This window comes from Schistocerca piceifrons, chromosome 8 (assembly GCF_021461385.2).
Source record: "Schistocerca piceifrons isolate TAMUIC-IGC-003096 chromosome 8, iqSchPice1.1, whole genome shotgun sequence".
Taxonomy (NCBI): Eukaryota; Metazoa; Arthropoda; class Insecta; order Orthoptera; family Acrididae; genus Schistocerca; species Schistocerca piceifrons.
Genome location: NC_060145.1, coordinates 355619140 through 355634887, shown reverse-complemented (window position 1 = coordinate 355634887; position 15748 = coordinate 355619140). Strand labels below are relative to the sequence as shown.

Genomic DNA, 15748 nt, shown 5'->3' with positions numbered 1-15748 from the left:
GTGAGTGGTTGCAGTTTTCTGTCTTTATATTGAGTAGGCAGTCACGGGTTCTGAACCAATCGTAACTGATAAGCTTAATTTGCCATGTTAAAATTGGGGACTCTGCAACAACCAAGACGAATCTTGTGTGAGTGGTGTTGAATAGACGATAAACCGTTCAGAGCCCAGTTTACATTATCTCCTCAGGCATCTTGACCCGAGAGCATCTGCTACCAGCAATCCCAACAGCAGTAGAACCCGCTGTGGTACTACACTTAATTTAAATGGTTGTCATCGAAACGCTAAAGAGAAGAAGCTCCTCAGTTGGCATCACGAGGCTGAGTGCACGCCGTTCCAGTCCTTCAACCAAGCAAAAACCCGAGATAGTACCGGGAACTGTACCCGTGTCCTCCATACGAGAGTCAGACGCGCTGACCACTCAGCTACGGAAGTGGACATAAAGGGGGTTAGTTTCAGAGCTCCTGGTCTATCCAGTCGCTAAACTGTAGCTCCCGGTTCCAAGGAATGGCAGTCGGAGCTTTCGGCAAAGGCCGGATGGGCCTGCGTCACAAAGACAAGCGGCAATTTGCGCGAAGACGCGCCGTCGATGAGGTCGCGTTCGCGAAACCTGCCAACGGCCGCGGCGCAGCAGTGGGCTCGCAGGCGCGCAAGAAGCGGCTGGATACCGCACGACGCCGCCGCCGGCATAGCTCCGGGTTGGCATTCCGCAGTCGGCGGGCGAGCCCGCTTTTTACCGCTGGGCGCGCAGCCCGTCCGCGCCGCGCCGCTACCATTGTGACATTTCGGGAGTCCGGACCGGCCAAGGTCTGGTCGCAGCGCAGGCTCAGTTTTTACCCGACGGCTGCGGACCACGACGGCGACGGCGACGGCAAAGAGAGAACCAGCGCACACCATATTTGTTCCAAAAAGAAATTTGTCAACGGAACGTCATTCGTACCGCGCGCGCTCGCTGGCGAACACTGCAGCCGCGTGGAGGTTTCGGCCGCAGCCGGCGAGCAGAGGAGCGAGCAGAAAACTGCGCGTCCAAAATGCAAAAGGACAGACGCGATATCGCGAGGGAAAACGGACGGCCGGCAAAAGGAGCGAAATGGGTTTTACTCACATTCCGCCCGCAACTCCGGCGCTCGGCACGTAGAGTTTGCCAAATGAGTTGGCTCCCATTGTGAGGAGTTTAATTGCTTCTCACAGTGCCATTCCCATATGATGTACGGTGATCTTGTGGAGCAGCACTGGATAAAGACTACTGTTGCTTTTTTTCCGAGAATATCAGAAAACGTGTATTTCTCTCTAGGAATGTTTTGCTAACAGATCCCAGTGACTTAGCGTCACACCAGTGACTTAGCGTCACAAACAAACGTAACAAAGAAGTACGTCAGTTCATTTCACTGCTCCAGAATCCTCACTTCCTCATAAATATTGATGTGTCATATCTACGCGAACTGTAAGAAAGTGAGAAATCTTAAGACATTAGGTTGCTGCAAAAGTTCGTACCGTCCCATGTTGGTTTTTTCGGTAGCTACAGGTTTATTTATCTATTGTCATTTTTAGTTCAATGTTGCTTACATATCATTTTGTCATTTGGAAATAGTGAGTGGAGTTGTGGGCGCTAGAAAATGGAGTCCAATCGGAACACTTCCGGCATATTCTTCCGTTTCAGTTCAGTAGAAGGTAACAGCAGCAGAGGCAGCCAGAAATATTTGGCCGTGTTGGGGGTAATGCTGTTGGACACAGCACAGCAAGAAAATGGTTTCCTCGTTTTATGGAGGATTTTGTGATCCTCTACGTCCAGGAAAACCTTCGGGGTTTAATGATGATCGTTTACCCGGATTAATTCACAATGATCCATGTAAGTGTACTCGAGTACTGGCAAATGTGATGAATTACGATCACTCCATCGTCGTGCGACATTTGTATGCAGTGGGGACGGTTCAAAAATCGGGTGTACCGGTATCGCATCCTCCAAATGGTTCAAATGGCTCTCAGCACTATGGGACTTAACATCTTAGGTCATCATTCCCTTAGACTTAGAACTACTTAAACCTAACTAACCTAAGGACATCACACACATCCACGCCCGAGGCAGGTTTCGAACCTGCAACCATAGCAGCAACGCGGTTTCGCACTGAAGTGCCTAGAACCGATAGGCCACAACGGCCGGCTGCATCCTCCAATCCAAGATGACAAAAATCAGCGGGTGACGATATGTACGGGCGGCTCTGCTTCTCATCAATTGGATAGTGAACAACACCGACCATTCCTATTCTGAGTCATTACTGGTGATGAGAAATGATGTCTTTAAGGTAAAACAAGGAAAAGAAAGGAATGCTTGAGCCCAAAGCAGCAACTCCCGCCAAAAAGACCTGGGCGCGTCCACAAAAGATAATGTTGGGCATCTGGTGGAACAGCGACTGTCTGGTGTCCTACGAATTGCTTCCCCGAGGTATAACCATCACTGATGACATTTGTTGTCAACAGCTGAGACATCTTGCAGATGCACTCTAAGAACAACGACCAGAAAGACTGCGCGAAGCGATGCTACTCCACGACAAAGCCCGCCCACATTCTGCCACACTGACAAAAAACACTGTACAGGAGCTGTGTTGGGAGGTCATTCCGCACCCACTTTATTCACCTGAGCTTGCATCCTTAGATTTTCACGTTTTCAGCACTCTATCGAACAACCTTCAAGGAACTTCCCTTCCGTATGAAAATGTGCTCCCAACGTGGCTCGACGGGTTCTTCGAATCAAAATCACGTGATTTCTACAGAGGCGGAAACTAAAAGTTTCCCTATAGTTGTCAGGCTGTTGTAAACAGTGAAGGAGAACACACTATTGATGACTTAAGTCTCTTGTGAGTGTGTGTGTTGTGTTTATTAAACTTATGTAAAAAACTTCACGAACCAATGCACCAACCCAATAAATTACAAGACAGTTAGTTACCTAGAAAAGAGATGATTCATTTTCATGAAGAAAAATTAAAACTTCTTAGCCTGTCTTTCTAGACTTCTGCTGAAAGACAAATAACTCAGTTGCTCAATAAACAGTATTTTTTTAATATCAGAGTCTGTTTGGAGTCCAGGCAGGGATTTCACATAACAGCACAATTCGCCAGCACCTGAGAAAGACGACTTGAACGATCTGGAAGTATGAAATGGAAACAGGTCGTCTGGACACCCGAAAGCATACTGTTAACATTTTCACTCCATCTTGCAAATCACAGTGACTAAACCATCTGAGGTTGGGGGCGAGGTCCAAAAATAATGAACATCTTCACGCTGTGCAATCTATAAACAGCGTCCCCTACGTGTACAAAAAAAGAACGTTCTTCCCCTACGCTAAAGGCAGCGATTTTAATTTTTTATTAATTGTACGTTTGCATGACACTATAACACGTAGCATAAAAAGCACAAGATCACACTGACTCTCTGCTTCAAAAATTGCAGACGTAAATATTGGGAATGACATGAAAGATAGCACGAAAGTGCAACAGATCGGAAGAAGCGCAGAATAGAGGAAAATGGACAACATCCAGCCATTACCTGTCATAAGACAAATTTACCAAAGGTGAAGAAGAAGAAAGCTGTAGCATTTTTTTTTTTTTTACTTATTGCCAAATTATAGACCTGTTACCTGATGTTTAAAACAGGTCGTACATCTTACAATTTTCGTTTTTCATCTTTTTTTTATGTATAGAATTTACAAAGAATGATACTTTTCAAAATAACAATAATTTAAGGTTGAAATATAAATAAAATTTTGTTGTTTTTTAAGAAGAATATAAAAAGATGATGGGATAGCGGAGAGATTTGTTAGTACCATCACCGAATGCGACTGACAGTGAATACCTCGGAATGGTTTCTTCGAGCCGTTGACCGCCAGTCGCACACACACAGAAACACACACACACGCGCGCGCGCGCACACATACACACACACACTCACACACACACACACACACACACACACAAATGGTTATTAGTAGAGCTGTAGCATAACTAGACATTGCACTGTAGCATAATTTAAAAAACCTGCCGTCGCAAATGACAGCCTAGAGTACTGATCAACATGCATTCCTTGGTTGCTGCTGCTGCTTTATACTGCACCTGAACTCGGAACAAGGTACAGAAAAGCAGTCGTGGTACGAGGAAGCAGAAATCTGTTACTGTCTCCAGACGCTATATTATTAGCAATTTAAATAGTACCATATCTTGAATTTTTTCCGGAAATATACAGCGGATATTGAGCTGCATACTTTGTGAATGAGATTTCTAGCGGGCACCTTGAAAGAATATTAAAACAAGAACTGTGTGACACAAGCACTGTGCACATTGTAACTGAAAAGCAAGAGAAGAATTCATAACTCACCTCACAGTTGCTGGCAGAAAGATGCGCAAATCCCAAGCTGCAATTCCTGTAACAGAATAACACCGAAAACTAAAATAAAATAGATCTGATACAAAATATCTTGCTATAAATAACGTAAAAATGTCAGAATGTCGATTACTATTATTAAAACATGTGATTTTGCCAACAATATTCTGAATTTTGATACGCTCTACATTCGACAATTGCAAGTCTGATTTACCCAAAAAAACACTGTTTTGTTTTGAGAGTTTCTTGCTGGTGTTATACAATTTTCAAATTTTTCGTGCAGTTATGTGATGAACATCACATTTCTGCTTCAATGAATTTTTAATTCTACATCTCTAGTTAATGCAAACAAAGTTCCTCTTTTCTTAATTGGAGGAGCTGATGCTGGCAACAGTCGAAAAATATCATAAAAATTATGTAATAATTAAAAGTAAAATTATGTACGCGGTATTAGTACTCTCAAATGTTCATAATGATCGCTGATTCACTACAATGATTTGTGATTGGATTCACAATTTTTGGTTGGGAGCACAATTATCGACACATATAAAAGAAGTTCAGGCATCCTCCAGAATAGTGTTTGGAAAATTTCCTGTTAATGTTGTGTATTAATGAACTACTGAGTCCTTGCGAATGATGCTGTTATCTATAATGAAGCGCTATCAAAACAACCACATGCATATGCAGTCAGGTCTTGATTAGATTTCAGCGTGGTGCAAAGAGTGATAGACTGGTTGATACGTTCAGAAACGCAAAAACGTACACTTCACGAAACGAAACGTGAAAACATACAAGTATAATAATATGACTATAAATCAATGAGTCACAGCTGGAATCAATCAACTCATACAAATCCCTGGATGTAATAATGCGTAGGGAAAACGAAATGACAGGAATGAAAAGCTGTTGTCCATCAAGGAGAAGTTTATTGTGGGAATTCCGAAATTATACGTTCCAAAAAGAAACGGGCAATATGTTACTTCCTCCAACATACGTCTCGTGAAATGACAATGACAGTTAAATTAGAGAAATTAAAAAGTCACACGGCTGCAAAACACCTTTTTAAATTCAGGGGTAAAATAAAAGGGAGTGAAAGGTTATCTACTATTTGTGCAGCAACCAAACTCAAGCTATAAAAATCAAAAGGCATGAAAGGGAAACGCTAGTTTAAAACAAAGTGAGATGGGGTTGTCTCATATCACCGAAAGCTGTGCACTGAAAAAAGCCGTAAAGGAAGTCAAGGAGAAACTTGAAAAGGAAATTACGGGTGAAGGAGAAGGAATTAAAGCTGTGAGGTTTTTCGAGGAGACTTTAACGACTTAGCTGATCAGTTGAACGAAACGTATAGTGTCATGAAAAGAGGTTGTAAGATTAATAACAACAAAGTAAAACAAGGGTACTGTAATGTAGTGGAATCAAATAAGGCGATGCTTGGGGAATTCAATTAGAAAATGAGACACTAAATATAGTAGATGAGTTTTGCTGTTTGGGCAGCAAAGTACTTGATGATCACCGAAGTCGAGAGGACATAAAACGCAGACCGAAGTACCATAGGGCTCCGAAGAAATGTCAACGAGTCCGATACCCTCAGGAGTGTTAGTCCGCACCAATGTCATATACAAAAGAAACCCACATATCCACAAACACGGTTTTTGAGATGGCACTGCTCGGTCAGTTCTCGGAAAATTTTACTCTTTTCGCTTGTTTCTTTGCAAGATAACTATCGGGAATAACGAACACTTTGAACACCCTTTCATTTTCACTGAGTCTTTGCTAACATTAAAGATACGGGAATTTAGGAACCTCGTATTAACTGAGGAGACTTGTCAGTGATGTATTGTTACTTTACTCTCACTTTGTTACGAACGAAGTTAAAAAACGGAGGGGAATTGTGTGTTACGTTAAATTTGGAGTGAGCAGTAAGAATGAGCTTCTATTTGAGTCATTACTGGAACTACCAACAAGTAATAAAAAGCGTTAGAGTCCGTAGACGAAATTTTGTAAGCTATGTGATGTTAATTATTGCTAAATGTGATGTTAATTATTGATATATACTCATTAAAAATATTATCTTAGATGTGTTTGTATATTGCTTTTTACGTCATTCTACAAATTCATCGAAAACCAAGATGTTTTGGACTTGTTATTATCCGCTCACGATGCTTAGAGATCAGTGATGGAATCAGCATCGATGATATGCACCATCGTGTAACCCTAGTGCCAATCGACCTTGACGTGGCTTGCGGAGAATACGACATCTGATCAGAAGTATCCCGACACCTATTGATGGACGTCCCCAATACAGAATGTATTCACCCTTTGCCTTTATGGCGGTTTGAACACTGCTGGAAACACTTTAGATAAGGAGTCTGAATGCCTGTGGAGGAATGGCGAACCATTCTTCCACCATACACGGTAGTGATGTTGGACGGTGGGATGTTATCCCAAAGTTGTTTCCATTGGGTTCAGATCCGAACTCTGGGCAGCTCACTCCATTTCAGGATTGTTGCTATCCACAAACTACTGCCTTACAGATGCTGCTGTATGACAGGATGCTCTGTCGTACTGGTATCCGAAGAATTCCTCTACGGTACTTAGTACGCTATGCTGTAAAATGGGTTCTTATGCTTCCGCATTTTTAGGTGCAATTAGGGGACCACACCACAAACACGAAAAATATTTCTATACCGTAACATCACCTCCTCCGCTCTTCTCTTTTGGCCCTACATATGACGGCAGGTGACGTTCTTCATGCATTCGCCAAACCAAATCCCTTCCATCGGGTTGGGTATATCGTGATTCATTGTCCAAAATCACTCGTTTTCAGTCATTCACTGTTCAGTGGCCTTGCTCTTTACACTATCTCAAGCGTCGCATAGCACTGGGTTCAGAAATGTGTGGGCTTACATACGCGATTTTTTTTTTTAGTTCTCTAAGCGCAGTCACTGGAAGACACTAGCCTTTTTTTCTGCTGATACGTTTTTCACAACCATCTTCCGCAGTGCTGGAGTGTCCCTGTCGGTCGTTACATGTGGTCCGTCTGTTGTTTACTCGGCTGTGGTTGTACCTCCATACTTCCAGTTCACAATCACAACACAAAATAAGTCTCTTGGGCAGCTCATTGATGGATTTGTTACTCGAGCGACATCCAATGGCTGGTCCACGTTCGAAGTCACTGAGCTCTCCAGGCCGACCCTTTCTGCTGTTAGTTCCTCTCTGCCGACGACACAATACTCCCCGCCTCCTTTTATACAGGTGAGTCTGCCACACGTGTAGGGCGATCAAATCTCCAGTAATTCTCGGGATCTCCAGTATTAAAACATTTTTTATTTAATCCTCCCGGCTAGCAGCGAGGAGTGGCCGAGCGGTTAGAGGCGTCATGTCACTGACAGCGAGGCCACTCCCGTCGGAGGTTCGAGTCCTCCCTCAGGCATAGGTGTGTGTATGTTGTTCTTAGCATAAGTTAGTTTAAGTAGTACGAGGGTTATTCCAAAAGTAAGGTCCAATTGATTGCCAAATTGAAACCACAGTGAACATCAGAAATGTTTTACTTGTAACAATTAGCTACACCTTTCAGCTACTTCTCTACGTAGTCGCCGTTCTGACTTAGACTTTTGTCATAGCGTTGTACCAACTTTTCAATAGCCTCATCATAGAAGGCAGCCGCCAGTGCTTTCCGCCAATTCTCCACGCTGGCCTACACCTCGTTGTCTGTGTCAAAATGTTGTCTTCAAAGACAGCGGTTCATGTGACCAGAGATGAAACTCAGGGGGAGACAATTGCGGACTGTATTGTGGGTAATCTAACATTTCCATTTGAAAACGATGCAGGAGCATCTTCATTGCCCCTGCAGAATGCGGCTGAGAATTGTCGTGAAGACGAAACAGCACGACAGTTATGTAATGTTGGCTGCATAGCTTCAGGCGAAATTTCTCACCAGGCCCTCGTACTTGGCGGCAGACACTATTTTCTAGACATCTTTACGCACTCACTGCGAGCTCAGAAATGAGAAGAGCGACGTGATGCTAACTGGGGTTATACTAGAGACACTACCCAACACATCTGTGCAAAGCTTTATCGGATTTTCATAGTCGTTTCCATTTCGCGACCGATCGGACCTTACTTTTGGAATAACCCTCGTATATAAGTCTATGACCTCAGCAGTTTGGTCCCTCAGAAATTTAAAAAAAAAAAAATCCTCCCGTATGCCTTTTGGATCCCCTCTTTCTCCCCGTTATCAGTATGAATCCCACAAAGTACTATCGATTGATCAAAATCCCTGACCGACAAATAACGAAATATTTTCCTTTAATAGTAGACACTATTGCCGACATACAGTCTTTTTTCTGTTTGCACATCAACGGAAAGAAGTTGGTTTGGCTCAAGGCAATTCGACGGTTCGACGAACAGAGAAAGAATGACATAGCCTATTCTTGTAGAGGGGTCAGGAGAGAGGGAAATTTTACTTGTTTCTCGGTCAGTACTGGCAACGAACGGATGTGCTCGCCTCGTACCGATCAGCAGTTATGATATAAATAAGGCACAAAAGTAACAAGAACTTGCGAAAGCAGATTATACGCACATTCATGTTTAAACACACGAATTACATTACTTACTTCTCAACTGACTCACACAAGTTTACTGTATCTTACGTAAGCATTACTTCAGCATCGCTCATAGCGGCCTTGACCGTCGCAGGTGGGCTAGCAACAGTTTCTCGTAAAGGGTGTTCAAAAAGTTTTGCACAGTTGTCTCAATTTTTTTTATTTTTTGCAGGAGGAGAATAAAATCTTTTGTGAACGTACTTGTAACATTTAGCTATAAGTTGGTATATAAAAGTATTTTCTTTTATTCACAAGTGAGCCATAATGGACAGTGAAGCAGAGGTCAGGTTGCGACGACGGTCGGCGGTGGAGTTCCTCTTCAAGACCGGCGATGACTCTGCCACATCGATTCGCAGGAAGTTGTTCCCTGTTTATGGGGAGGACAGAGTGGATCGTAGCAGTATCCAGCGGTGGTTGCAGAGGTTTAAAGAAGATGATTTCTCTCTAATGGACAACTCACGATGCGGTAGACCATCGACGGCAGTGAATGATGTGAATAAGGAGACCATTGATCAAATCATTCAAAATGACAGATGCCTGACGACACGACAACTTGCTGCAATGACTCGTTTGTCATTGGGTTTTTTGGTATCACTGGTACAGTCACTAGGGCACAGAAAAATCTGTGCACGTTGGGTTCCTAGATTATTGACAAGAGGAATAAAAACGATGAGGGAGAATGTGTGCGAGGGTCTCATGAAGACCTTTACTGAAGATGGAAACAATGTTTCGAACCTGAGAGCAAAACCCAGTCCATGGAGTGGCGTCATCCAGGTTCCCCTCGGAAGAAGAAACCAAGACTTTCCCGAACAGCAGGCCGAAAGGTGATGGCCTCCTTCTTCTGGGATCAGTGTGGTGTCATTTTCATTGACTTTTTAGAACCTGGCTCCACAATTAATCAGGACCGTTACTGTTTGTCATTGGACAAGCTGGGACGTGCCATCAGGGCCCACAGTCCACAGCTTCAGTGTGAGCTCATCAGACTACACCGCGACATTGCCAAATCGCATACATCCCTTATGACGTAGGAGAAAATCAGGAAAATGGGTTGGAAAATTGTTCCTCATCCTCCCTACAGTCCGGACTTGGCTCCGTCTGATTTTTACCTCTTTGGTCGTCTGAAGGTCTATCTGTGCGGTAAAACATTTGATAGTGAGAAAGAACTTATCACCTATGTCAAAGGGATGGTGTAGAAGTCAATCCCCAGAATTCTACCAAAGTTCATTTACATCGTGGAAAGAACGTCGGGCCAGATGCGTCACAGCTGATGGAGGGTACATTGAGTAGGCTCAATGTATAGCTAAATTTTCCAAGTACTCGTATGTTCACAAAAAAAATTCGTTCTCCTCCTGCAAAGTACAAAAAAAATTAGAGACGACTTTGTTAAACTTTTTTAACGCCCTAATATCAGCTATAGAAGTACGGAATGTAGAAACAGATTATCGAAGAATGTATTCCCTAATTCTAATTAGGCTAAGATGACGGCATGTGGTCGAACTAAGGCGGAAGAAACTGGAAAATGTTTTGTCTCCAAAACTGTTCTGAACTTCATTGATGCCTTGAAAGATCCAGTTAAATCAGGCAACATTCTCACTATTGCAATCGATACGTCCAACAGCAAAAACAGAAAGATATTGCCTCTAGTTCTAAGTTACTTTGATCCTGAAGAGATACTAAGGAACAGGCTTGAGGGCTTCATTGTACAGGCTGATGAGAGAGCTGCTGGTGTTTTCTGTCTGATCAAGTCTTCCCCGAATTTTCTTAATTTAGATATAGAGACTCTCACTGCATACTGTGCACATAATGCACATGTAAATTACGGGAAGCATAATTCTATGTTTAAACTGCTTCAGGAAGACAACAAGCAATTGGTCAAACGGAATACTCAAATCACATATTGCCTAATGCAACAAAAAATGCATGTGATGTATCACACATTCGAAGAAATTGCGGTGTAGTTGTACAATTAAGAATCATTGATATTAAATCTCTCTTAAACTTCCCTTAAAATTGTGGTCAGATGATCATCTCGCTTAAAACCAAGATCAAATCTTAGTCGCCCTCCCGTGAGATATATTGATCAGTTCCGCGTTGCATAAGGGTGTACGGGTATTTTTGATCAGATAGTGTAGATGTTAAGTGTGGGATAGAAAAGTCCGAAATGTCGACGATGAAGAGAGACCAAAGCAATTTTAAGGACCTTTTGTACGATCGACTTTGTTGTCTCAATTGACTACTCGGGACCAGTACGTCTACTGCAGCGCCTCTGGCGTTTTACTTCCGTACTGAGTCTCGTCTGTTTTGAGTAACCATTCTCGTTTATACGTCAGCACAAAAATTGCTGGTGTTCTGAGAGCTGTTTGCTGTGCACTTTAGCATCTGAATGGTGAAAGTGACGGATTATCATTTTACGGAAAAATCGAAATATAGCGACAAAATGTAGGAAGAAGTAGTGACAATAGAGCAGAATTCATAGTGGAAGTTCCTGTCAAAAGTTCGTACAGTAAATTCTTCACACTCCTGAGAACTAACAGAAGATGAAAAGTGACAGCCAAACATTTCAGAACACATAAATTTATTTCCTCGAGAAAATATGTATATGCAAACACATCAGACAATATGTATAACGCAGTGCCTTTCTTCTTCATATATTGTATCTTGTTTTCCTGGTCGGTCCCAAATAGCGAAAATTATTTTTCTCGTCCAACAACTCTTTCTTTCTCGCAGTTGAAATAATTTTGATTAAGGCACGTTTAGCTGTTCACTTTCTTATTTATGATTAGCGTAGGTTTCTTTCCCTGTAAAACGTAAATACTCTTTGTTTTCAGATATTTCGTCTCTCTTGTAAAAGAAAGCTAGAAGGGAAGAATACGAGTACCTTTCGTAACTTTTCCATGTGCCACGAAAAGCCGGTCCTGGTGGCCGAGCGGTTCTAGGCGCTACAGTCTGGAACCGCGCAACCGCTACGCTCCCAGGTTCGAATCCTGCCTCGGGCATGTATGTGTGTGATGTCTTTGTCTAGTTAGGTTTACGTAGTTCTAAGTTATAGGGGATTGATAACTTCAGAAGTTAAGTCCCATAGTGCTCAGAGCCATTTCAACCTTTTTTTGCCACGAAAACAAAACAAACAACAAAATAACGATTAAGAACACACGAAACCACAAAATCCATTTCTATAATAGGAGTGAGCACGACCAGAATAGGTTATAGCGTCGTATGTTAGCAGGCATCGCCATTGTCCCTTGTTTCTGTGGTTGCGCAGTGTGCAGCATACTCGGGGATTTAGAACTCCACACTCGGCACAATCTAGAGACCGTTGACGTCAGAGACACACTCGGGTCGTGGTCGGTTGCTGATTTACACGCGGGCACGAAAGGTGAGTAGTCGATTTTGGGCAGAAAGTCGCTCGTGTAAAACGTGCTGTGGGCTGGCGACGAGCGCCGTGGCCGGTGGATGCGGCGGCGGCGGCTGAAGGTAAGAGCCTAGGACAGCTGTGTCCCGGACGCTCCCGGGACGAGCCGAAACCTGTCCTGCCGGATGGAGGGCGGGGCTGCGGCCCCAACCGCCGGGAGCGCCGATGCCCGCGATATCGATCTAAACACTGGTACTTGGGTACCTAAGGACTGCTTCCCCACTCCTGCCTCTCCGCCCCTGCCCCCTCTCCCCTTCCCTCGTGTGTGTCTCCCTCTCTATCTCGCACTCGGTGCTATTATTATGGAACCTGTTCCCCCACCCGGGAAATAAAAAATGAAAGCGTTTCTGCCTACCCACAATCAATTTATCGCGGCGTCAAAACTTCTAGGCGGCCCGTGGAATGCAGCGGGGGGGCTTCCCACTGCGCGCGGCGGACCTCATAGATCGGGGCTGCGGTGCGATGTGCCCCGGCGATTACGGGGCGTTTAAATTCTCTAGGACTGCCCCGCGGCCGCCGCCGCCGCTGCTTTACGGCGCTGCCCGCGTCGCGTTTAGCGGAGCGCGTTTGCGAGCCGGGCAACGCAAACAAATTGCGGATATAAATTAATGCGGCCGGTCGTGCAGCGGTTGCAGCTGCCGCCGCCGCCTTTGTCCGCGCGCTGGCTGCAGTTCGCGCTAGTGGACCGTGACACGGCCTGTGTGTGTGTGTGTGTGTGTGTGTGTGTGTGTGTGCTTGTTTTGGCCAGTGCAACAAATTCTTCGCGCTGACGGCGGCGGCAACATGTTAAACAAGTTGCGCCAGACGTAATTCCAAACTCGTTCGTTTCGCTCAACCAGCGACGCGGCCACCCAGGAGAGACCACAACAAATAGTCTTTAACGCGTAAACTTATTTTAGCCGATTTCTGCTCCCAAATGCTGCCGTCTCCGGGTCTAAATTAGCTTCACCTATTGTTTGCGGACAATAATCTGTTCTTTGTGACAGAAATATGGCATTTAACCATTTATTTTTAATCGGTAATGGGCCGTGCAAGGTGGCGTGCCGGTTGAGACGTTAGTCTCGTACTCTATCACATTGGAGAAGAGGTGTAGATAATAGTTTCTTTAAAAAACACGTAGTTACCTGTTCACAAAAGATGCTGGAAATGGTGGCTGTGGGCATCCAGGCATCCCTGACTTTGCGTCATGACGTTACCAGCAACAGTTAGGTCCCATAGTGCTCAGAGCCATTTGAACCATTTGAATAATATGGAGCGACTAATACGTATGCCGAACAACGCTCACCAAAAGAGATTCTTCATGCAGAGTATGTGGCTTGTCCTGCGACCAGTAACTGCGATTCTGGGAATTTATATAACCTGATAAATGAAACCAGGCCTGATCTGACATGAAGTACAGCAAGGGGTCCAAGTAATCAAAAATGGGCAAATGGCTCTGAGTACTATGGAACTTAATATCTGAGGTCATCAGGCCCCTAGAACTTAGAACTACTTAAACCTAACTAACCTAAGGACATCACACACATCCATGCCCGAGGCAGGATTCGAACCTGCGGCCGTAGCGGTCGCGCGGTTCCAGACTGTAGCGCCTAGAACCTCTCGGCCACACCGGCCGGCTCCAAGTAATCGTTAGCAGTTGATGTCAACAGCAACTTACGATAATGAACTCTCTTTTTATTATCCTCACACGACAGGACTTTGCTTTTATTTTTGTAAGTACACGATGACATGATATACGAGATTTACCAACATCCTGTGATAACCTCTTCACCGACTTGCAGAGACTTCTTGTAATGTCTATGCGAATTCTGTCTACAGCTTCAGGGGTCCTCACTGTCATTCGCCTATTCCTCGCCACATTCTGAACGGATCTAACAGCTCTCCATTCCTTGTATAGATCTTGTATACTGCTGATTCTACCAGGGTACTTCTCTTCAAACATTTGTTTACATTCCTTGATGGAGCCTGCCTTTATGTAACACTACACAATATCAGTTCGCTATTTTAATGCAAACTGCCCTATTTTTGTTACAACTCAACAGTTCGGGCTTTTCACAACAACTGACGTACAAACACACGGCCGCACTCAACTTTTCCATAAAATGCAGTGTAGCTAGCTTTCGAGACAGTGTTACTGTGGTGTCACCGCCAGACACCACACTTGCTAGGTGGTAGCCTTTAAATCGGCCGCGGTCCGCTAGTATACGTCGGACCCGCGTGTCGCCACTGTCAGTGATTGCAGACCGAGCGCTGCCACACGGCAGGTCTAGAGAGACTTCCTAGCACTCGCCCCACTTGTACAGCCGACTTTGCTAGCGATGGTTCACTGACAAATTACGCTCTCATTTGCCGAGACGATAGTTAGCATAGCCTTCAGCTACGTCATTTGCTACGACCTAGCAAGGCGCCATTATCAATTGCTATTTACCTTGTGATGCATGTACCGTCAGACCGATGTTTACCAATTATGGATTAAAGTTAAGTATTCCAGAAGCTACGTACCTTTTTTACTAGACTCAACTCCTTTAACTGTTCCAGACCTCACGCCAGCCTGCGTGAGCTTAAACGCGTGCCTTTCGGCTATCTCCTAGTGGCTTGGCTGTCTTGCCAAGTCACAACAGTTACCACCACAAGCAACTTAACTAGAGATAACAAGATTGTTTGCGTGGCTATACTCCTCACGAAGCACAAAAATATTTGTTTTATAAATAAAAACCACCTTTGAAACTTCCAGGCACATTAAAACTGCGTGCCGGACCGAGGCTCGAACTCGGGACCTTCACCTTTCGCGGGCAATTGCACTACCGACCGAGCTACTCAAGCCCGACTCGCGACCCATTGTAGCAGCTTCAGTTCTGCCAGTGTCTTGTCTCCTACCTTCGAAGCTTCACAGAATCTCTCTCTTCTGTGAAGTCTGGAAGGTAGGAGACGTGGTACTGTCAGAATTGAAACTCTTAGGGGTCGCGAGTCGTGCTTGGGTAGCTCAGTCGGTAGAGCATTTGTCCGCGAAAGGTGAAGGTCCCGAGTTCGAGCCTCGGTCCGGCACGCAGTTTTAATCTGGCAGGAAGTTTCATATCCGCTGCAGAGTGAAAATCTCATTCTAGAAACCGCCTTTCCTTGCTGCACTGCACAGGAAGAGATATATAGCGAATTCGCAGTAGTTACGTCCTTAAGTCACAGTTTTCGGTCAAATATCTACAACTAGTGACAGGAGACTAAAACTGCGCCCCAACAATAAAGGCAACAACACGAAAAAAGTTCAGAACAGAAAAACGTGTGTATCCTTCGTAAATGAAGTTATAGTGTGACCTCCAGCATGTAATCAGACGAGAGGAAATGTAGGAGCAATCAAAAACGTGAA

The 15748-nt window shown here is 44.3% G+C and overlaps 1 protein-coding gene across 1 annotated transcript in view; it reads right to left on the bottom strand.

Annotated features, from left to right (window-relative positions):
• The window catches only part of LOC124712346 (extracellular serine/threonine protein kinase four-jointed), a 1321952-nt gene that overhangs the window by 985205 nt on the left and 320999 nt on the right, over positions 1 to 15748 (bottom strand). Inside the window, exon 3 of the mRNA XM_047242642.1 lies at positions 4366 to 4411. The gene's annotated coding sequence lies outside the window, so the exon portion shown is untranslated. The remainder of the gene's footprint in view (positions 1 to 4365; positions 4412 to 15748) is intronic.